The sequence below is a fragment of the Leuciscus leuciscus genome (genome assembly GCF_965113295.1).
Source record: "Leuciscus leuciscus genome assembly, chromosome: 8".
NCBI classification, from domain to species: domain Eukaryota; kingdom Metazoa; phylum Chordata; class Actinopteri; order Cypriniformes; family Leuciscidae; genus Leuciscus; species Leuciscus leuciscus.
Window position 1 is genome coordinate 6,835,907 of NC_138732.1, and position 23,414 is coordinate 6,859,320.

Below are 23,414 nucleotides of genomic sequence, written 5' to 3' on the forward strand. Positions count from 1 at the left end.
GCCCGGGCACCTGCCCTTGGGACTTTGGTGCTGGATCATAGCATGCACGGCGTTTTACACTGTTTCCCCTAGCGTAAGATATTACGCAGTACGAGAGTACCTCTCGTAAGAGAACGTACTCGGTTACTAACGTAACCTCGGTTCTCTCTAGAGAGGAAACGAGTACTGCGTATCTTGCCGTGCCTGCGCACGCTCCGGTTCGCTCCGGCGATGAAAAACCGGTAAGCTAGCCTTTCGATGCTATATTTATAGCCCCAGGCCACGCCCGTTTCGGCGGGACGTGACGTATGGGGCGCGAAGCGCCCCCATTGGTGATGACGTCACGATAGGGCCTTATCGATAGGCTGCTGCAGTTGCCGCAGGGCAGCCAATAGGCGCGCGAGCTGTCTCGCCTATGTCTGCATGCTGCCGCAACGCGTTTTACATTATTTCAAAATTAAGGATAATTTTTTGGCTTCAGTATCTCGCGGAAAAGAGATTTCCCCTAGCGTAAGATATTACGCAGTACTCGTTTCCTCTCTAGAGAGAACCGAGGTTACGTTAGTAACCGAGTACGTTTTCCTGATGCTAAATCCAGCCTTGGAGAATATCCTTTCTAATCGTGTACATCCACACTTTAGATTTTCTTATCCCAGACATTGTTAAAGATTTAAATCCTTGCCGCGAAGTCGCTCCTCTGTCGGTCACGGATTGAAAGTGAAACTTAAATCTGTCACGGGGTGTTTGGATTTATTCACGCACGTTAAAAAATATTTATTAAAAGCTTCTTTCTTTGCACATTTTTATATAGGCCTACAGCATTATCATAATAGGCTGAATATTAACGTATTGACATAAAAGCTAGTTCTAGCCTATGTGAAATCAGACATTGAGCGCCCTCATATAGCCAAAGTGGCATGATCCTCGTTTCATAACACCTCTGCGAAGATTCGACCGTGAGATCGGTAGTCGAATCAGGCTCCTCCAATCGAAGCATCGAATCTTCGACTATTCGGGGTCACCCCTACATAGTATTATTGCCGTTTTTTTCTAAATGTTCAGCCAATTATTTCCATGTTTATTTCTCCCAGCTGACTGCTTTTTGTCCGCTATCTGCGACTAACGACACCAATATGGCAATATAGCCAGCCAATTTCTTAATACTCGGTTGTGATACTCTTCCTAACTTTCTATGTTCTTTCCGATTCTTTTGGGGAAAGTTATTCATATTTTCATATATTAACCGACGCGCTCGGCTTCAAGACCCAGCGGAAGCCTGGTCCATCCATCCAGTGTCGCAGTCACTTACAGGAAGAAGGTATGCTGAGTTATATAAGTTAAAGGCCTACATTGTAGCGCAAATGTTTACTTGTTTTATCCCAACTACAGTGTGAATTTAAAATACTACAAAGTGTTAAATTAGGCTGACCATACGTCCTCTTTTTCCCGGACATGTCTTCTTTTTGGACCTAAAAAAAAAATGCGTCCGGCCGGGATGCCATTCATTGTGTGCGTTTTTGCATTGCTTTAGAATTAGATCGCGCCTTCTCGCACCATTGTTCGGTCGGTCTTGATGTACTGACGCGTCTTGACCATGCGTCAACATACAACGAAAAGGGTACCCCCATAACGTCCATGTGTGACGATTCGGGTTATGGGTAGGTTTAGGTATGCGTTAGGGTACCGCTAGGAGGCGCTGCTGGTGCGCTTCTGTCTGCGTCTCATATTGACGTTAAAGGGGTACCCTTTTCGTCGTATGTTGACGCATGGTCAAGACGCGTCAGTATGACGTTTTGGGGTGAGACCGGGCTGATGTACGTAACGCAAAACTGCACCACGGCTTGTCAACAGTGGCACATGGCTCCTGAACTGCGATAAAAAAGAGCCCAAATGTAAATTCACAAACGATTTACCGAGAAATTTCCCATGTTCCCGATTAAAAGCCCCGAAATATGGACACCCTAATTAAACATTTTATCTAGACAACTCTATAAAGATAAAAAATTATAAAATATAACTATGACTGGATAGTAAGTTATTACAATAGCCAGTTAAGTTACATAACACTTTTCAGATCACCACATAACTTACCCATTAAATAAAATGACGGTTGTTTGAGACTTTATTCCTTTATAATAACATTTATTACTTTTTAAATGACACATAGCAGTAAAAGGACATTTTAAATGGAGGTAATTTACCATAATACATGGCCATTGCAGGAGCTCATACTGTAAAATTACAGCTGTGATTTTACAGTGAATTTATAGTAGGTTAGTGACAAATTGTTAGTGACAAATAAAGCATATTGTCACTGACAATAGGCTTTATTTTTGTTAATTCACTTTATATTAACTAAACTTTTTTTTACACAGGATGCTATGGATTCATATGTAAGGGAAACGCTTCAGAAGTGGAACCTTGAAACATTAATCGACAGATTTGCAGGTGAGAGATAATGTAGCAAGCATATAGCAGCATCACTAATATAGTGAAACCTTTTTAATTTGACTTCATGAAAATTAGAACTTAGGCCTACTAGTAATGAAGGATAATAAATTATTCAAATGGCACCTCTCCTTAAAGTAGTCCACCAAAATGTTTTAAATTGGTCATAATTTTTTCACCATGTCCCTAATAACCTGTTTGAATTTCTTTCTTATTTGGAACACAATTCCCAAGAGGTTTTTTTTTTTTTTTTTACATCAATAAATCCAGAATAAATCAGAAAATTTTCACACAGAAAGGAAAGCCTTGAGTCACAAATGCATTTTGGGACAAACATGACCCCACACAAACACAAATGCAGGTGCACACACATGCATACACAACTTCATTTCTGCTAATTGGTGTTGGTTTTATATACACATTAAAAAAAAAATTTTTTTAAATCTGCATTTGGTTCATTAAAATAAATATAATTTGACAATCAAACTCTACATCTTTTCTTTTAGTGGCATTTAAGTTATATTTTTGCTAATTTGTGGTGTTATTGCAAAACCAGACAATTTTAAAACACCTCAAATAATAATTGTTACTTTATAGCATTTGTTGAAATGATTTGTAGGTACATCATTTATGACAACACAATTTGGGTAATATTTGATCCATGTGTGCATATTTACCATTTAATTTTTTTTTTAAAAGGTTGGAACAAACATCATTCAATATTTGGAGGAGGAGGAGCAACGGAGGCAATTCCCTCATGTCCTGCAGATTGGGGATAAATTCAACTGCTCACAAGCCTTCGTCATTGTGGGAGGAGCGGCACTAGAGCAAGACAGCCTTTTACAAGCTGTGGATACATGCTTTAAATTATTTTATGTTTTAGACATTGAGTATCCAAAGCCTGCAGCAGCTGTTTGGCAGTTTCTACAACACACAATATATTCTGTGCCAGGAGGAGTTCCATCAACTCACTGTCGCCTACTTAGGCAGTTTATAATTGGATAAGCTGGACAAGCTTTGGTTTGTTTTGTTTGTTTATTTTTGTTTTTGTATTCCATGTTTCTTAGAACTTAAAACATATATGTTTAATATATATTAAAACATTTGTATTCCAATGTTTCTTAGAACTTTATCAATAACTTTTGAATGCAATGTCTAATTGAATGTAAATAAAGCATTGTTAATATACTTAAGTTGTGAGTTATTTATTTACATGGCAATAATAGTTAATTATAATAATACTAGGTTGATTAAAGCATTTTGACCAAATAACCCAACAGATTCGTTTTTTGTAACCCAATTTATTGGGTAAAACTAATTACCTAATTTATTGGGTTAAAATAACCCAACAATAGGTCGGTGCTATATCAACCCACCATTGGGTTAGCTGTTGGGTCGTTTTTAACCCAACTTTTTTAAGTGAGTAGCAGTAGAAAGTCCATACTTGCTCTGCAGTAGCAATCATCAACGTAGCAGATCTAGTCCGCCAAGATTAAATGCATTATTTGCCATATACTTTGCCATATTCAATGCTAAAACAATTCAGAAAGTTGTCCTGATTGAATGGCATTTATGCGACATCTAAAAAGGCATTTATTTTTTGCAATTTGAAATTGCATTTCTGTTTACTAGATAAATATTCCTTACAGGTACTAAAATAAATGTTAAAGGGATAGTTCACTTTGAAATAAATTTTTGGTATGTTTTAGCTTACCTCAAGGGCATCCAAGATGTAGGTGTCTTTTTTTCCGCAGTAGTTTCAATTTTGATATTTTTAGGTCAAACCGTTCTTGTCTGTCAGTCATATAATGCAGGTCTATGGTCATTATCTCAAAACACAAGCACAGAGTACAAATTAAAACAATTCCCCGTCGTCCAAATTAAACAATTCCCCATCGTAAGTACACATTGATGGCCTAAGACACGAAACGAGCGGTTTGTGTGAGAAAACGAACAGTATTTATATCGTTTTTACCACTTATACGCAGCCATGTCGAAGTGATCTGATCTGACGTGTACGCAGACTTGTCCATAGATATATACACTAGATGTCGCCTTAAAGACATTCGTTCCAATGAACTGCCGTAGACAAGGCGACATCTAGTGTGTATATCTATGCACCAGTCTGCGTACACGTCAGATCAGATCACTTCGACATGGCTGCGTATAAGTGGTAAAAACGATATAAATACTGTTCGTTTTCTCACACAAACCGCTCGTTTCGTGTCTTAGGCCATCAATGTGTACTTACGATGGGGAATTGTTTAATTTGGACGACGGGGAATTGTTTTAATTTGTACTCTGTGCTTGTGTTTTGAGATAATGACCATAGACCTGCATTATATGACTGACAGACAAGAACGGTTTGACCTAAAAATATCAAAATTGAAACTACTGCGGAAAAAAAGACACCTACATCTTGGATGCCCTTGAGGTAAGCTAAAACATACCAAAAATGTATTTCAAAGTGAACTATCCCTTTAATGAAAACGTACAGCACCAAACTTTAAAAATCATGTTTTGATCTGTTAAAAGATAGCTTACATAATACTGTTGAAGCTGCGTTAACAAACTCTTGGCAATTGTGTTGCTTTCCTCATTTGACAATGTTCCTCTCTGGATCTACTAAATAGAGAATTTGCTTGCAAATTTCAAACAAATTAACTATCAGCAAAACATTTTAACAAAAAGAAATTTAATGCAATTAAAGAACATTACTGATTGCTTTCCTCCGAGTGAGGGCTCCTCGCTGTTCTGTTTTGTTCCTGGAAAATGAGCAGTAATTGCTTTAACCGTTTTACACAAAAGCCATAGCGGGGGGGTGGAGGAATTGGTTTGGCGCTCACGGTAAACATGTCTAATAATGCTTGGATGTTTCAGAAGTGTGCAGAGGAAAGAAAGGAGCCGTTTAACAACCCAGCTTTGGTCTGAACAATGAGGCTGTGCTGTTTGCATAGATTTTCTCTCTCACTGAAATGGAAAAGATGCTCAGAGCGGTAAACTGCGTGAACATGTGGCCCATCTCTCCTCTGAGAGCTTTAAAACATCTCCACCCATCGTTTAGCAGAACGCTGCACAGACACGTGCGTCAGGCGGAAAACTGAAGCTGGAATCTTCTGATAATGAAAACCTCTTCGGGTTTTATGACCTGGTACACGGACCCTGGAATGGGAAGTGGCATCTGGAACGAGTCCGTTAGCACGATTCCTCACACGGAGAGCCAAAAACACCCCTGCAGGCTTGCCACCAAAACAAACAAGACACAAGATGAACGATTCCCGGGGTGTCATGCTGCGAGGAGACACCTGACAGTAAAAAAGAAAACATGCACGCATGGGGAATGGAATGCAAATGATGTTTTTGTGGTTATCCTTTCATTTCGAACATTACGACAGCAGGCGGGAGAGAGGAAGAGAGGGCTGTAGAAGAAAAGAGGGTGAGAGAGTGGAAGAGATCCATATAGAGGTGTAATCTGTCTCTTCCCCTGTTATCTCTGACTGCAGTTATGTCACATCACCTTTAAATATTCAGCATGTGCCCATTTTATCCCAAAGGGCAACGTTTGAAATCATAACGGCCCGTCCGTTTAATTGCCAGAATGCCACCCAAGTTCTGGATCTGAACGATGTTCGTTCTATTATTAATGAGGGCCAGAAAGCACTTTGACATTTTGTATTTTGCTGGAAAATGCAAATGAGGCTGGTGTGTTACTTCATGAATATAGGAAGTGCGGTGCAGATGGTCACCCTCCTGCGCACATACTGACCAATCAGAAACAGAGTTTCAGCAACTTCATTTTTGAAAAAGTTTTTGACATGCTAAGGCAAGCATCACTATTGATTTTACTGATCTAATAATATACTAATCCAGCTGACGTTCTCAAATCTACACTGTAAAAAATTTCTAACCCTCCCAAATCAAAAATTTCAAGTGACCAATAACATCTAAATTTTTCAATTGGCCCAAGTGCAATTCTTGTTGCAATAGTCTGTTAACATTGGCTCAATGAGAAATAATATGTCAGACTAATTGAAACATTTAGATGTTATCGGTCACTTGAAATTTTTGACTTGGGGATGTAATTTTTTTTTACAGTGTATAGTTGAGGAGAGGTGTGTCAGTACTTTCCTAAGTGGCTGTATTTACAGTATGTTATTTTCACCTACACTGTAAAGAATGTGGCTGCGATTTAGTTATAACAACTTAAAATTTGTTGAACTTAAATATCCAACTTAACTAAAGTTAACTAAACTTAATATTTTAAGTCAAGCATGAACACATACTTTTTAAAGTTGAAACAATGTTGGATTTTAAGTTGTGATAAATAATCGCAGCAATTTTTTTTTACAGTGTGACAGATGAAAAAATGAGCAAAAAAGACTGACTCTAGCAATCTAGAGAACATCATACAGACTTGTGGGTATCTTCTTTTTGATTTTGCTCAGGAAGTAAACATCTAGAACATCCTAGCAACTGCATAGAAATGTCTTGGCAACCATCAAGACCACCCTAGTGTAATGGATGTAGGTCAGTAAGAGCTGTGCGTGTAAACCTCACTCCCCAGGCCTCAAGAGGCGCGTTAGCGACTGATGCTAGCGGGTATGGTCTTAAGCGTCCATGTTAGCATGCCCGTCTCCCACGGCGTGGGAGACCAGGTTTGAATCCTGCTCAGAGCGGGTCGAGTAAAAATGCCCTAGCAACCACCTAGAACACTTTTACAACCATACCACAGCACATTAAAACACCTTAGCACTACATAGAAACACCCTGACAACCACCCACAACACTCAAATGTTGGGTTTGGGTCAAATGTGAATGTAAAATTTAGTAAAATGTGTACATTGTCCATATTTGACCCAAACATGGGTTGAAAGAAACCAGTCACATTTTCTTCAGAAAACAAGTTATTGTTGTAATCAGGTGCTGCTAAAGGCACAGCCATGCACTCCACTTTTAGGAGAGTATGGCATATTAAATTGACTATACCTGCCTTTCATCAATCTCGATCTCATTCATCGTATTGAATATGGTGTATTCTGACTAAAATGTATTGGTGTGCTTTTCCGTCTTTTGGTGCAGATGGTAGGAACACTTGCACAGCACGACTTCCCGTGAAATGTAATTAAATGTACGTTCTGAAGTGAGGCACATATGTGAAGGTGACCGGCTTGAGTCGAGAGAGAGTGTGAGAGTCAGAGGAGAGAGTGATATATTGGAGAGAAGAACAGATGAAGGATGGAGGCAGATACTGTAGTAGGAGAGAGAATGAGACGTGCTGACAGGTTGTCAGGGAAGAGTTCAGAGAGTTGACCCTTTCCCACAACTGCCTCTAAAATAAAACTCTCTTCCTTCAAACAGAAAACCGACATGTTTAATAGCCAGACACGAAAATTATGTTTATAAAGTAATGTCCTTCTCTCAACCCGCCTTTTCTGGAGTTGTTTGCATTTATAGGTAGAACAACATTCTTTATGCTTTAAGAGCGGCGATCTAATAAAGATGCAGGGAACAAGTGTTTTTGATCTTTGGAGGAGGAGGAGAAGGCTTGTGATGTTGTCCAAGTTTGGACTGGTCTCCTGAAGCGCCTGTGTGCGTGAGTTATGCGGTTCTGTGAGTCAACTGAATTTATCATTATCAGATGAAACCACTCAAATAAATGCAAAACAAGTAAAGAAAAATAAGGATCAGTTTTCAACAAATAGATTGAAATACTTCTGAAAGATGCTGAATATAACATGCATGTGTCTCATTCAGGAGAAACATGTCCAAGCATATTTAATGCCACGCGTACTTCTGTAGATTGTGTTCATGAATTCACGTCTAGAGTCAAGGGCTTTGGTTGCACTCTCAAGTAAATGTTCATCAAAAAATAATGTGCACTTCACCTAAAATGGTTTTCCTTTTCGGCTGACATCACTGACATCACGCAGAGGAAAATAATGTTTTAATAATGTTAAAATGTGTGAGAATTTTATTAAGTTTTAAATGACTTCTGTATAATGCATTCTTTCTAAAAAATTTTATGTAATTTAATGCAATAAAAAAATACAGCAAATAAACAGATCTGGAAGAAAATAAATGACCACAGAGAAAATGTGGAGATGCTGTGGAGGGAAAAGTTGACCTTCTGCCTCCCTATCCCGATAAAAAAAAAAAAAAAAAAAACACTCCTTTCATGCCATCATGCAAATTCCCTTTTTGAATATTGTTTCACTCTGAAATGCACATTACAGAAGCAAAATGGATTGCAAACGCCATTGTATGTTGAGGAAATATAGGCTTTCAATGGTTCTTTGTAGCACCATAGGTTGGGCGAAGAACCCCTTTCTTATCAAGAATCATGTTGTGCCGTATAGGGTTCTTGAGTTGGTTGTATTGTTCTTTTGAGAGTCAAGATATTGATGTTGCATGTAGATTCTTCAGATCACTGTATTGGATTGCTTAAAGCACCGGTAGGCTATAGATTATTTTCTAAAGAACCACACAGAGGACTGTTCTCATATGACATCAGTCTATAAAACTCTTTTGCCTCAGACTGGAGGCTTTATTTTTAAGGGTGGGATGGTGGCCAGCGTTTATCTCGGGGTGATTCAGCCCTGTTTCCAGCTGAAAGTGGGTCATTGTGAGGATGGAGTGTCTGGACCCCAGCTCCGGTTGTCCTCAGGCCCATTTATTTCACTCCGCTCTGGGAACGCTCGCTGACCATTAAAGGATTTCATTTTCCGTTCCAGAGTAAAAGAACTGACTTATGTCTAAAGGACGCTGGAGTATTTTCTTCCCCCTTAGACCCAACCTAATAGTTTTTATACAGAAAAAGCTTTTTAATTGTGAAGGCTATTCAGAGAGCTGTAGTCTTGTATTTAACCCTTTGGTGCTGTTCTCTTGGTGGTCAGAAATTACCCAATTATTATCATTTTTTTTATTTCAATGAATTTAATGTACTATATTGTAGTTCGATAAGGTTTCTTATTTAATATTTTGCATTGTTAGGGGATTTTATGGTACTAAATTATTTATGATGTAGTTATAATCCATTTATTCAGGTATGAGCATAGACCTGTAAAGTACATTTCTAAATTAAACTGTCATAAATCTTGAACACAGACTTAAGTTTGGTCTCTTTTCAAAGACGGCACTTGACACATTATCGTTGAAGTGAAAAAAGATTAAAAAGTTACATCATTTTATATTTATTGTTATGAAAAATGCACAAAATACTATAATTTTTTTTATATGAAATATATATTTTCAAAAACACATTTTATTCTAAAACTGCTAGAAAATCAAAGCCATGAATCTGAACAAGTAATAAATCATGTCCTTGACGTGTGTGTGTGTGTGTGTGTGTGTGTGTGTGTGTGTGTGTGTGTGTGTGTGTGTTCGTTCACATAGCAAGTGCCAAAACCTTTACCAAGTTTCATACCATTCCGATGAAGTAAAAAAAAAAAAAAAAAAAAAAAACATGACGGAAGAACACCAGATGGTTAAATATTAAAATAATAATGCAATAAAAATAATGCCATTAAATAAAATAAAATAATTTCAATGTCTGAAATTTCATTTGGAATAACAATAAAAAATAATTATTCAAATGATTATACACTCAGAAGAAAATATTCAACAATATTATTGATCTGTCTGCATTGACACCATTATATGAGAACTGAACTGAGCTGGATGATGACATCACTGTTTTCTCCAGAGCGGCTATTCATGGATTTCATCCGGTCCCTTTCCACAGGTGTATTAATCAAGCACAATGCAGTCTGCATTCATAATCTAGGTGCTTGATTTTATACACTTGTGGAAAGGGACCGGATGAAACCCATGAATATATATATAAATCAACTAAATAACTAACTTTTTTTTACAACAAAAATGAACCATCACTGAATTTACTTAAGCTGGACTATGATGCTGTTTTCTTCTAGATCTGCTGTATAGCCAAAACAAACTTTGTTGCATTATTTTGTTTTGTAAAAAGTGCTATACAAATAAAGGTGACTTGACTATAGAACCTTAATTAAAAGGTCAAGTGCTTCATTTAAAACCTTTTATGGCTTAACATCATGAAATCATTTTATGTATTTAGTTTTAAGCAGTTTATTTATTTATTTTTTTTAATCACCCATTAAACAAAGTATTATACAATCATTTAAGACATTGCTCCTTATATTGAACCTTCTTGGCATAAAGGGTTCTTTAAAACCCCTTTTTTTGAGTCAAGAACCCCATTTAGAACCACATTGAAAAACAATTCCTAAGAGTGTATCTTGTGCATTTTGAGAGCCCCATTAGTTTAGTTGTAAACATCCGTCTGGATCATAATAAACAGATTCTTGGCTTTTCTATAAACAGCTGGTTGAGGTTGAGTATCGGCATGCTCCAAATCCTGATGAAGATAAACTCATTAACTCATTAACGGCCTTGGCCAGGGTTTTAGCATCAGGAATCAAGCAAACACTTTCCATCCTCAACTACATTTGCTGATATAAATCATGCACATAACTTATTCCTCCACCAGACATGCTCATCTAATCGTATATGCCTTCTCTCTCCGGCCAGGCTGATATATGTGGATAAATTTATCCGTGACCCTTGAAGGTCAGGAAACCCACTAAAGATGAAAGAAGGAAATCGCGAGCTGTCAGTGGCTGTGAAGATGTCATCACACCACAACGGCTCCCGGACCACCGCAATTTCAGGAAGATTGATCATGCAATTAGAGTTCGGCCAGAAGGACGTGACAACGTGCAAATATTCATACTGTACTAACAGACTGCAAATGTGTCTGTCGCTCTGTCATCGGCTTCTGATTAGAGAACGTCACCCACCTTTAGTAGCAGAGAGCTGAAGGACAACAGGACAGATCAGATATCCCTCAGCAAAGCAATTGATGCAAATTCCTTCAGATTATTCTGTTTTTGTTAGTGGATTGCAGGTTGCATGCAACCCACTTTATTACTGAAAATCATTACTAAACATTTACGAAACAAGTACTAACTAGAATGCCACTTAAAACATCAAATCTCTCCCAATAATAAAATACCGATATCTGGAAAAAGGTCTTATAAGCCAGTGTAGCTTATGCCATTGTTGTTTTGACTTGTTGAAATCAATTGTTTTAAAATGATCTTATTATGCTTTTTCGAATATTACCTTTCATGTGTATTATAGCTTTTTGTGAATGTAAAACATCAGCAAAGTTTTAAAGATCAAAAACTACTTAAAGAAAGTATAGAAGTAGGCCTAATTCCAGTCTCATGTCCTATGCTGTTGGCGAACAATGGAAGAGTTTGGTTTGTGTTTTGTCGACATGTCGTGGATAAGCTGTTTTCTGGGCTGCAAATCAAATTTGCATGTACTTCAAAAGGATGAGGAGTCAGGCTTGAATTGATACGGTAAAACCGACGTGATCATGGCGGGGTTTCTTTTTTGTACTTCACTTAGTGGTAAAAAAAATGAAATATTTTGGCTGAGGTATTCTATAGCAAACATCCGCGCTGCTGAGAGGCATTGTTGGGGAAAGTTACTTTTAAAAGTAATGCATTACTACCTAAAGAAGTAACTAATTGCATTATTTAGTTACTTTTTTATATTTTTATGTAACTTTAAAAAGACAAATTCAGCATACATCTTAAAGAAATGGAAAACTGCAATTGTTGTTCATCTGTTTATATCAAAGAAGACATAAAAAGCTCAAAACCTGTTACACATTCATGAGGAAGATGAGATAAAAATCAAATACACATGTAGCAAAAATCCGACGTGAAATTGTCATGCGTTTAATTTCACAGTGTTTACTCAGATTGTTTGGAGAGATGAAAGTGGAATGACAGACTGATTTACCTCCGGCTGTGTTGCTCTAATAGCTGCGGCTCAGAGCCGAGAACATTTGACTGTGTCAACTCAGCCATGATAAAACAGAATTAATTTTAATTAAAGGTGATGTACTTTCATTTTAGAGTGTTCATGCCCTGTCGCTGGAACACAATTACATCCTTCATGCATATTTGTGTGTTTACAATGCTAGTTTTCGCATATAGGCTAGGTTCACTATTATTATTTTTTTTATCCCTTTCAATTAGCAATGGATTCAATCATTAGCAAATTCAAACATGGATTTAGGTCACAGTAGACCAGACTGAGTTAAACTAAAGGGTTCCTGGGCTGGAGTCAATAAACTTTTACTAGCAACAACAACATGACATATCTAAAAATGCTCATGCTCCCTTAAATGTCAAAAAAACAATGTAATGCCACCAGTCACCCGGCATGCTCTGCATGAGTAATCTCTGATGGGGATTTGGGTTCAAATTCTTGCAAAGACTTTACGAATTATGTGAAACGGATTTGGGGGTGTTCACACCTGGCAGGTTTGGTTTGATTAAAACAAACTCTGTTAGTGTGGTTTATTTGAATAAGTGTGAAAGCTGCCATCTGAACCCTGGTGCCACCAAACAAGCGAACCGAGACCCCTGAAAAGATGAGTCTCGTCAGCTTCCAAGCGAACTCTGGTGCTGTTTTGAACGCAACACGGCCCAAAGACATGTAAACAAACCAAAAACGGGATGTAATGTCACACAATGCGTCCCTAAAAAGGACAAAATGCTCAAGCATACGTTTACGGGCAGCTACGTTGCCCATTATAGTTTAGTACAGGTGTCGGAAACATTGTTGTCTCGCAGCAGATCTTTGTTTGTGTGCAACGGAGGAATTCCTGCTGGTGATTTGACTCCTTTAGACATTTTATAAGCTCTTTGTGAGTTCTAAGATGGTAAAAATACCATCAAATGTATGCACATACAGCGAGCCCATTTAGCCCAGCATTGCTTTGGATGTTTGGTAAGTTCTGTCACAAAATATACATCATAAAAGCCCTTTTTTTCCCTTTAAGTTCGTTGTTAAAAACTACAGTGTGCACACTAAGAGAACCAGGACTAAATGTGTCATTTTATCTTTTGCTCTGAACCAAGAGAACTGGACTACAAGTAAACACCCCCTATTATATAGCAAAGGTTCAGGTCTGTGTATGATTGCATCAGCCAGTTTAATTTTTCTATGCAGTTTGATGCAACCTAAATGCTTTGGCAGCCTAAACCTGGTCACACTCAAAATCTCCAGACCTTTTGAGAATGCATGCACAAATAACCTGTCAAAAGTTCCCTTACAATGTCTGAGGTTATGGAGGGTCACAGGTGTACAGTAGGTGGGTGCTTTGGTCCACTCATCTTTGTGCTGTAGGTCCCTCCATGTCTCTCTGGGAACAATTAATGTCAGGCATTCAAAGCGCAGCTATTGGTGGACCGTGGGACTTCAAAGGCCAAACTCCTCAAAGGCTCACAGTGGAGAAACGGCCCTCAAAACTTCACCAGACCCTCTAAGGCACAGAGAGAGTCCTGTTTCTATGGGTCAGCGAGGGAGGGGAAGACCTGCTCTCTTTATGAAAGGACCTACTAACACGAAGGGAAATCTCCATGGGATTAAAAACTTCCATTCAGAATGGCGAGATGGAGAATCTAAAGATCAAAAATGCCTGGTACAAGAAGTGAGTTTTCAACATTGCCCAATTGTACTGTAGTTGTGTTATTTCGTTTAGTTTTTAAAGGCCATCAGAAGCAAGCAGCGTTCATGTATGTGTGTTTTTTTTTTTTTTTTTTTTTTTTTGGTGCATTAACTGTGGACTGGCACACAGCCAGAGATTTCCACCTTTGTATGGAGCTGAGCTTTGTTCACTGGTGTGGACCATTAAATCCCATCATTCCCCTCGTTTCTTTTTTTAACCAAGGCTACTGAAAGACTGTGAGCACCTGTTTAAGTAAAAAAAAAAAAAAAAAAAAAAAAAATTAAGAGTCCATTGGAAGCATTTAAAACCCAGATTAGAGAAGAGAGTGCAAATGGGAAGCATTGGGATTTTCTTTTATACTTTCTTTTTTTATTAGCAGACCTACAGGCAGCCATTTTGTTTGCACAAAGACGGCTGTAGCCCCCCCAGTGACCGGCTGTGCTGTTTAGTCATTAGCCACAAGTCAGGGAGTTGTTAAAATGCAATAAACCATAACATTTATCACCCTTTCAATTCAGAGTTAAATTTAATGATCAAAAGATTGAGATTTGCACTTATTTTCTTTCACCTTTCATCTTTTGCAGAGCACACAAGTACAGGAAGTAGTCATTTCACAGACGCTTTTATCCAAAGTGACATGTGGAGCTTTTGGTGCAGACTTGAGTCCGTTTGACATCAGATTATGGTTTGTTTGGCTGGTCTGTTTTCCAAACTTGTGTGTGGTTTGCCAGAGACAGTATAAGACACACGGTCTGCTCGTGTATAACTCAGAGAATAACACTCAATAACGCAGCTGTAGGAATGAAATGCCAAGTTTTTACAGCCGAAAGAGACCATTTCCTTTTTTTTTTTACGCTGGACCGATCATGTAAATAAATAATTTTAGGGACAGAAAGATTTTTTTAAATCTCTTATGATCACAAAGGCTGGATATATTTAATAAAAAATATAGTAAAATAGTAATATTAACAGTACAGAAATATAGTAATATTTTTACAATTTAAAAATAAATTGATTGATTTGGTGCTCAAGAAACATTTCTTATTTTTAACATTGTTGGAAACATTTGTGCTGCTTAATATTTGTATGAAAACTAATCACTTTTTTTGATGATTAGAAAGTACAAAGCGCACTTTTGAGCACTTCTTGCGTTGTTGTTGCTTTTGCCTCTTTATGGACCAGCGACAAGCATACTAGAGGCACAGCTAGAACGCGCAAGTGTTTTTGCCAGAATACTCTGTTCACCCTGTTATTTCATTGTTGTTTTTAGTCAAGGTAAGCCTATCTTCGATTCTATTGTTACTTTGTATTTTTAACTTCACATAATCCTGTATTTTAGAGAGACGCGTTGGCACAATTAACAACAGCCGCGAGTGAAAATTAAAATTATTGTTACATTTGCACTTAAGCCTTTGCTCCTAGCAGGTTGGAATTGCCACATTTTCGCGTTATTTACACTTAATTGCCCGACCGAAACAGCATCTGTAAGAATAGCTTTAAATAGAGACATTTCAGATCATTCCAGCAGGACCAGCGACAAGCATACTAGAGGCACAGCTAGAACGCGCAAGTGTTTTTGCCAGAATACTCTGTTCACCCTGTTATTTCATTGTTGTTTTTAGTCAAGGTAAGCCTATTTTCGATTCTATTGTTACTTTGTATTTTTAACTTCACATAATCCTGTATTTTAGAGAGACGCGTTGGCACAATTAACAACAGCCGCGAGTGAAAATTAAAATTATTGTTACATTTGCACTTAAGCCTTTGCTCCTAGCAGGTTGGAATTGCCACATTTTCGCGTTATTTACACTTAATTGCCCGACCGAAACAGCATCTGTAAGAATAGCTTTAAATAGAGACATTTCAGATCATTCCAGCAGGACCAGCGACAAGCATACTAGAGGCACAGCTAGAACGCGCAAGTGTTTTTGCCAGAATACTCTGTTCACCCTGTTATTTCATTGTTGTTTTTAGTCAAGGTAAGCCTATCTTCGATTCTATTGTTACTTTGTATTTTTAACTTCACATAATCCTGTATTTTAGAGAGACGCGTTGGCACAATTAACAACAGCCGCGAGTGAAAATTAAAATTATTGTTACATTTGCACTTAAGCCTTTGCTCCTAGCAGGTTGGAATTGCCACATTTTCGCGTTATTTACACTTAATTGCCCGACCGAAACAGCATCTGTAAGAATAGCTTTAAATAGAGACATTTCAGATCATTCCAGCAGGACCAGCGACAAGCATACTAGAGGCACAGCTAGAACGCGCAAGTGTTTTTGCCAGAATACTCTGTTCACCCTGTTATTTCATTGTTGTTTTTAGTCAAGGTAAGCCTATTTTCGATTCTATTGTTACTTTGTATTTTTAACTTCACATAATCCTGTATTTTAGAGAGACGCGTTGGCACAATTAACAACAGCCGCGAGTGAAAATTAAAATTATTGTTACATTTGCACTTAAGCCTTTGCTCCTAGCAGGTTGGAATTGCCACATTTTCGCGTTATTTACACTTAATTGCCCGACCGAAACAGCATCTGTAAGAATAGCTTTAAATAGAGACATTTCAGATCATTCCAGCAGGACCAGCGACAAGCATACTAGAGGCACAGCTAGAACGCGCAAGTGTTTTTGCCAGAATACTCTGTTCACCCTGTTATTTCATTGTTGTTTTTAGTCAAGGTAAGCCTATCTTCGATTCTATTGTTACTTTGTATTTTTAACTTCACATAATCCTGTATTTTAGAGAGACGCGTTGGCACAATTAACAACAGCCGCGAGTGAAAATTAAAATTATTGTTACATTTGCACTTAAGCCTTTGCTCCTAGCAGGTTGGAATTGCCACATTTTCGCGTTATTTACACTTAATTGCCCGACCGAAACAGCTGTACTCACTCAAGCGGTGAAAGCATTATCCTATATCTTTGTAATTTGCGCGCTGTCGCGGAAGCGTCAGCGGAAGCGTTCAGCTCTCGTGTTCAGCCTCCTCGTGTGAAGACCGACTCGGGAAAAGACCAGCGACTCTACCTGCGCGACTCCACCGAGCAAGGACACCAGAAAGGCACTTACGTATCTCCTCTTCCCTTTCTCTTCCCTCTACTTACCTTATTGTTCACCTTAATCAACATGTGCTTTCAATACATTCCTGTTATCTCTCGGCACCGTCCTTTCATCACGCGCAATAGGCAGCGCAATACTGCCAATCTGCGTCCCATCCCCACATCCTCACATACTCCTCTCTCTCTTTCCGTGGGTCTATGGAATTGTCAGTCAGCAGTCAATAAAGCTGACTTCATTCCAGCCTTTGCATCTCATTCTACTCTTAGTATCTTGGGGCTGACTGAGACCTGGATTCGTCCAGAAGACTCAGCAACCCCTGCTGCTCTCTCTAGCAATTTCTCCTTCTCCCACTCCCCTCGCCAGTCTGGGAGAGGTGGGGGTACAGGGCTTCTCGTTTCTAACAATTGCAAATACTCCACGCTCTCTTCTCTATGCAACAACAACTCATTTGAATATCATGCTATTACACTTACAACCCCCATTAAAATCCATATTGTAGTCATTTATCGCCCCCCAGGTCAGCTGGGTAACTTTGTAGATGAGCTGGATGTGCTGCTGTCCACTTTCCCTGAGGACGGCACCCCACTTCTAGTCTTCGGTGACTTCAACATTCATCTCGAAAAGCCACATGCAACAGACTTCACCTCTCTCCTAGCCTCTTTCGATCTCAAACGACTCATCACCACAGCTACTCACAAATCAGGCAACCAACTGGACCTGGTTTACACACGCAACTGCACCACAGAAAACATCCTGGTGACACCTCTCCACGTTTCAGATCATTTCCTCATTACTTTCAGTCTACAACTCTCTACCCCTGCACCCCCACCCCCACCACCTGTCACTTTCAGACGAAACCTGCGCTCACTTTCCCCCTCCCATCTCTCCTCTGCCGTGTCATCCTCTCTTCCCCCACCCTCACAATTCTCATCTCTGGATGTGAATACCGCAACGGACACCTTATGCTCCACTCTAATCTCTTCTCTAGACATTATCTGCCCTCTCTCCTCCAGGCCAGCACGCACTACTCCCTCTAACCCCTGGTTATCTGAGGTTCTTCGGGAACACCGGACCAAACTCAGGGCAGCGGAGAGGAAATGGCACAAATCAAAAGACGCATCTGACCTGAGTATGTATCAATCTCTCCTCTCCTCCTTTTCTGTTGATGTTCATGCTGCAAAATCTTCATACTTCCACAACAAGATCAACAGCTCCTCCAACACACGATTACTCTTCAAGACATTCAACTCTCTCCTCTGTCCACCTCCACCACCTCCCGCCTCCTCCTTAACTGCTGACGATTTTGCGACCTTCTTCACCAACAAAACAACAGCTATCAGCAGTCAGTTCTCAGCTCCACACACACAGGAACCCAGACCGACCCCTTCCACAGCCAATACCCCTCTGTCCTCCTTTTCTTCGCTAACCGAGGAAGAAGTATCTACACTTCTCCTCTCCAGTCACCCTACCACCTGCACGCTTGACCCCATCCCCTCACACCTTCTACAAGCCATCTCTCCCACACTTCTACCATCACTCACACACATCATCAACTCATCCCTCCACACTGGCACCTTCCCTACAGCATTCAAGCAGGCTCGGGTTACTCCACTGCTCAAAAAACCAACGCTAAACACATCATTGGTAGAGAATTACAGACCTATCTCTCTCCTACCATTCATTGCGAAGACACTTGAAAGAGCTGTCTTCAACCAACTAACATCCTTCTTGTCTCTAAACAACCAGCTGGATGTCAACCAATCTGGCTTCAAGAAAGGACATTCAACTGAGACTGCATTACTGTCAGTCACAGAAGCCCTACGGATCGCAAAAGCTGCTTCCAAATCTTCAGTCCTCATTCTCCTGGATCTGTCTGCTGCCTTCGACACGGTGAATCATCAGATCCTTCTGTCCACCCTCTCATCACTGGGCATCACAGGAACTTCACTCCACTGGTTTGAGTCCTATCTCACAGGTAGGTCCTTCAAGGTCGCATGGAGAGGCGAGGTATCCAGAGCACATCAGCTGACCACAGGGGTTCCCCAGGGTTCAGTTCTTGGTCCCCTCCTCTTCTCCATCTACACCACATCACTGGGACACATCATACAGGCACACGGTTTTTCCTACCACTGCTATGCTGATGACACGCAGCTCTTCCTCTCCTTTCAACCAGATGATCCCACAGTAGCTGCACGGGTCTCAAGCTGTCTGGCGGACATCTCCACATGGATGAAGGAACACCACCTGCAGCTCAACCTGGCAAAGACTGAGCTTCTCGTCCTCCCTGCCAATCCGTCTCTACAGCACGACTTCACCATCCAGCTAGAGTCATCATTAATAACCCCATCAAGATCGGTCAGAAATCTTGGAGTAACGTTTGATGACCAGCTGACCTTCACAGATCACATTTCAAAGACAGCTCGATCATGCAGGTTTGCACTGCACAACATCAGGAAGATCAGGCCTTTCCTAACTGAGCATGCAACACAACTTATCGTCCAGGCCCTGGTCATCTCTAGGCTTGACTACTGCAATGCCCTTCTGGCTGGACTCCCAGCATGTGCGACCAAACCCCTACAGATGATCCAGAATGCTGCAGCTCGTCTTGTCTTCAACGAGCCCAAGAGGGCCCACGTCACTCCTCTGTTCATCTCTCTGCACTGGCTACCTCTAGCTGCTCGCATCAAGTTCAAGGCACTGACGCTTGCTTACAGAACTATCACAGGCTCAGCTCCCTCCTACTTTCACTCACTCCTACGAGTCTACATCCCTACCAGACACCTACGATCGGTCAACGAGCGACGTCTCGTGGTTCCATCACAGAAAGCCACAAAATCACTTTCCAGAACATTCTCATTTACAGTTCCATGCTGGTGGAACGCTCTCCCCACCCTCATCCGGAATGCAGAATCCCTGACAACATTCAAAAAACAGCTGAAAACCAATCTCTTCCGTGAGCACTTAACCTTATAAAAAAAAAATAAAAAAAATAAAAAAATAAAAAAAAATCCTTTCCCTTTGAAACATCACTTATCAGGCTTATGCTACTCTGAATAATACCAGAACTTCGTATTTTGAGCACTTCCTGCGTTGTTGTTGCTTTTGCCTCTTTATGATGACTCGCTGAACTTAGTCCTAATTTGTAAGTCGCTTTGGATAAGGGCGTCTGCTAAATGACTAAATCTAAATCTAAATCTAAATGATGACTCGCTGAATTTTGTCCTAATTTGTAAGTCGCTTTGGACAAAGGCGTCTGCTAAATGACTAAATGTAAATGTACAAAGAACAGCATTTATTTGAAGCAGAAATTGTTTACAATGTTTATGCATCTTTGCTAATTATAATTAAAATTAAATATTGTGTGTGTGTGTGTTTAACTTATTTTAGTATGTATTTTTTTTCTGGTCTTTAAGACATTTTTGGAGTATGCCACTCGGTAGCATTTGTTATATATCAAATTTATATATAAAATATTTTATTTATTACATGAATGGAAATCACTGGGAGAGTGTACAAAGATGGACGCAGTGAAACTTTGTATACTACAAATGTCAAATTGCTTATGATGTTCCTCATTTTTAAATCTCTTTGGACAAAACTGTCTGCTGAATTAATAAATATCTTACAGTAAATGCAAATGTTAAAAATACCACAATGAGAAAAGAAAATAATAGCATAGAGTGCAAATGAACTCTAGTTCAGACTGAGTATGAAAACAACCTTACAGTATTCTTCCCATCTTTCGGGAGGGTAAACGAATCCCCCTCCCGTTCTTTACCTGCATCTGCAGCAACAGCGACTTCCATACACCCGCTGAGAATCATGTGGACCGCAGGAGACTTTCTGTGCTGCTTGTTTTGTTTGGTCTGGCCTCTCCGTCCTCCTGCTGTGACCTCAGCGCATGTTTCTGGCACGTTAGAGATGCTCTTGCTCTGATTAGGGTAATTACAAACCATCTCTGCTCTCCCTGCTCCTCAAACCCCACTTGAGCGCGTATTCATCCATTTGTCTTAAAGTAATGAAATCCCTGGAGGAGGGGCGGGAGGTGCGGCGTGGTGGGGCGCCTCATTTCAGGAGCTATTAAGTAGCGAACGCGCTACTCGCTAGCACTTTTATCACTGCGCTCGTTAATCTCCGAGCCCTTCCGCTTCGTGGAGCGGCTGCCATTGCAGTAATCACAATAAATCACACCGACAACTGCTGCGGCCCAACCGTGGTGCAACGGAAGAGAGCAGAGTGAATGCTAGAGCCCGCTCGAGCATGGAAGACCTGATGACTCTTTCCAGTAGCAGAGTGTCTTTATATAAGTACAAATGGTGTATACTGAGTAGATACTAAATTTTAATTTGATCTTAATTCGCGGCCATTAAAAAAAGTATGTTCTATATAGTATGAATGTGTGATATGAATGCAATCCGGACGTACTACATCCTCCATGTTGTCATTATCATGTGACCCACCAGCATCAGTTGCGTCGCATCACCTTCGTTCACAAATCCTCTCTCGCTGCCTCACGGGATAGTAAAGTGTCCATCCTATGCACACTACACAATCTTGCTGGAAGTAATGGGTAAATCCGGGGACTTTTCGTCTATGTTTTTCAAATACTATGTATTCGGACATACTACTCTGTTAGCATTTTTTACATGCTATATAGAAATGTTCGATTTCGGATACAGCGCATGTTAAAATTCTTTCATTAAAGGGTAACCAAAATGCAACCTAGGGTATTTTTGTTAATCTACCCGAGGCAAACTTTCCTTTAAAAGCATGATTAGAATGGAAATATTATAATTATGCCTAAATACCAGGGGCTCTACACATGAACTCGAGCATTGAGAACATTGTTTTATGTACACAGAATTTACTAAAAAGAAAGATTTTGAACAACTCACTGTGGCTGTGTCCGCCGGCATTTTGTCAGTCAAAAATAGTCGATCTCCGAATGCGAATGAACTGACTCTGAATTTTAGTATTGTTTGTTATATGAGGATCCTTTTTCAAATACAAGGTCAATATTGATTTTCACTAACGACAAAACAACAAATTATCCGTGAATTTATATGTAACTAAGCTTTAGGAGCTTTCTTTACTCTCCTCCTCCCTGTTACGTTGCATTCGGAGATCGACTGTTTTTGACTGACAAAATGCTCTGTGTAACTCTGTACACAAACAATGTTCTCAATGCTGGAGTTCATGTGTAGAGCCCCTGGTGATACTTTGAGCAAAGCTTCATGTTGTGTCGAGCCTTCTTAGTGTTTTAAAAATAGCGATTTTTGATGCTATCATAGAAGTGCCCCTAGCACTCCCATTTAAAAGGCAATTTGACCGAAAATGAAAATACAATCAAACTTAAAAGTGTCGTTTCCATTCTAATCATGCTTTTAAAGGAAAGTTTGCCGCGGGTAGATTAACAAAAAGACCCTAGGTTGCATTTTGGCGAGAGTTACCCTTTAAGGTATGGTCACATTAGCAAAACATTACAGGCGAAAATTGTCTATTGTCAATAGTGTAGCGATGTATGAAGCACTGCTTACACAGAAGTCACTTTCAAACTAAGTGTCTGTGAATCCATTTGCATGAATAAATCTTTCACCCTCATGCAAAACTTCCAATCGCACACATTCCTATTGGAATGACTGGATTTCGTCTACAGAAGTTTGCTGAGCAACTTTAAATGTGATTGCACTTTTAAACCACTAAAACTGATGATGCAAAACAAAGGCTTGTTGGAAAAAATATGCCTGTGGCGACATTTCTTTAAAAAAAATTACATAGTTTCTTGCACGTTTTACAACACTTTCAAAGTGAAATATTCATCAAGTTGCGCAAAAAGCATATTCGGTTTTATCCATAACAGATGAACGTGAATCTGGAAATGCTTTATTACGTTGGTGGTCGTACCTACATATATCATGGCTTTCAAAAATGAAATATTCAGTGAGTTTTGCTAAAAGATTGATCCTAAAAGATAAATAGCTTTTGAAAATAACGTACATCCAACACTAAACCTGAATGATAGTGTTAAGAGAAGCAAATGTGAGATGAAAAATGCATTTGCTGAAGCATGACATATTAGCTTGCTTTTTCAAGTCTTTAAACTCTTTAATAATGACTGTTTTTTCACAGGACATGCATGTGAAGCGCTGAGCATCACAAGTGCAACACTGTACCACATTAGCTACCGAACATGTATTGGTATGTTTTTGTAATTTGGAGACATTTTTTGGAGCAAAATTGTAGGTAGAGGCACATTTTGTCTAGTTCCTCCACATAACTTCATCTTCTCAGCACAAAGCTGCTTCTCTAAGCTTATTTAAGCCGTTGGTGATCGAGTGGAGTCTTTGTGAAATTTCGTG

General features: G+C 39.5%; 1 long non-coding RNA gene across 1 annotated transcript; it reads left to right on the forward strand.

Annotated features, from left to right (window-relative positions):
* The first annotated feature begins 1,082 nt into the window (after positions 1 to 1,082).
* Positions 1,083 to 3,814, forward strand: LOC309504849. The gene is made up of 3 exons (XR_014208201.1): positions 1,083 to 1,297; positions 2,355 to 2,427; positions 3,127 to 3,814. It is a non-coding gene; the product is annotated as an uncharacterized lncRNA (long non-coding RNA).
* Positions 3,815 to 23,414: the final 19,600 nt, after the last annotated feature.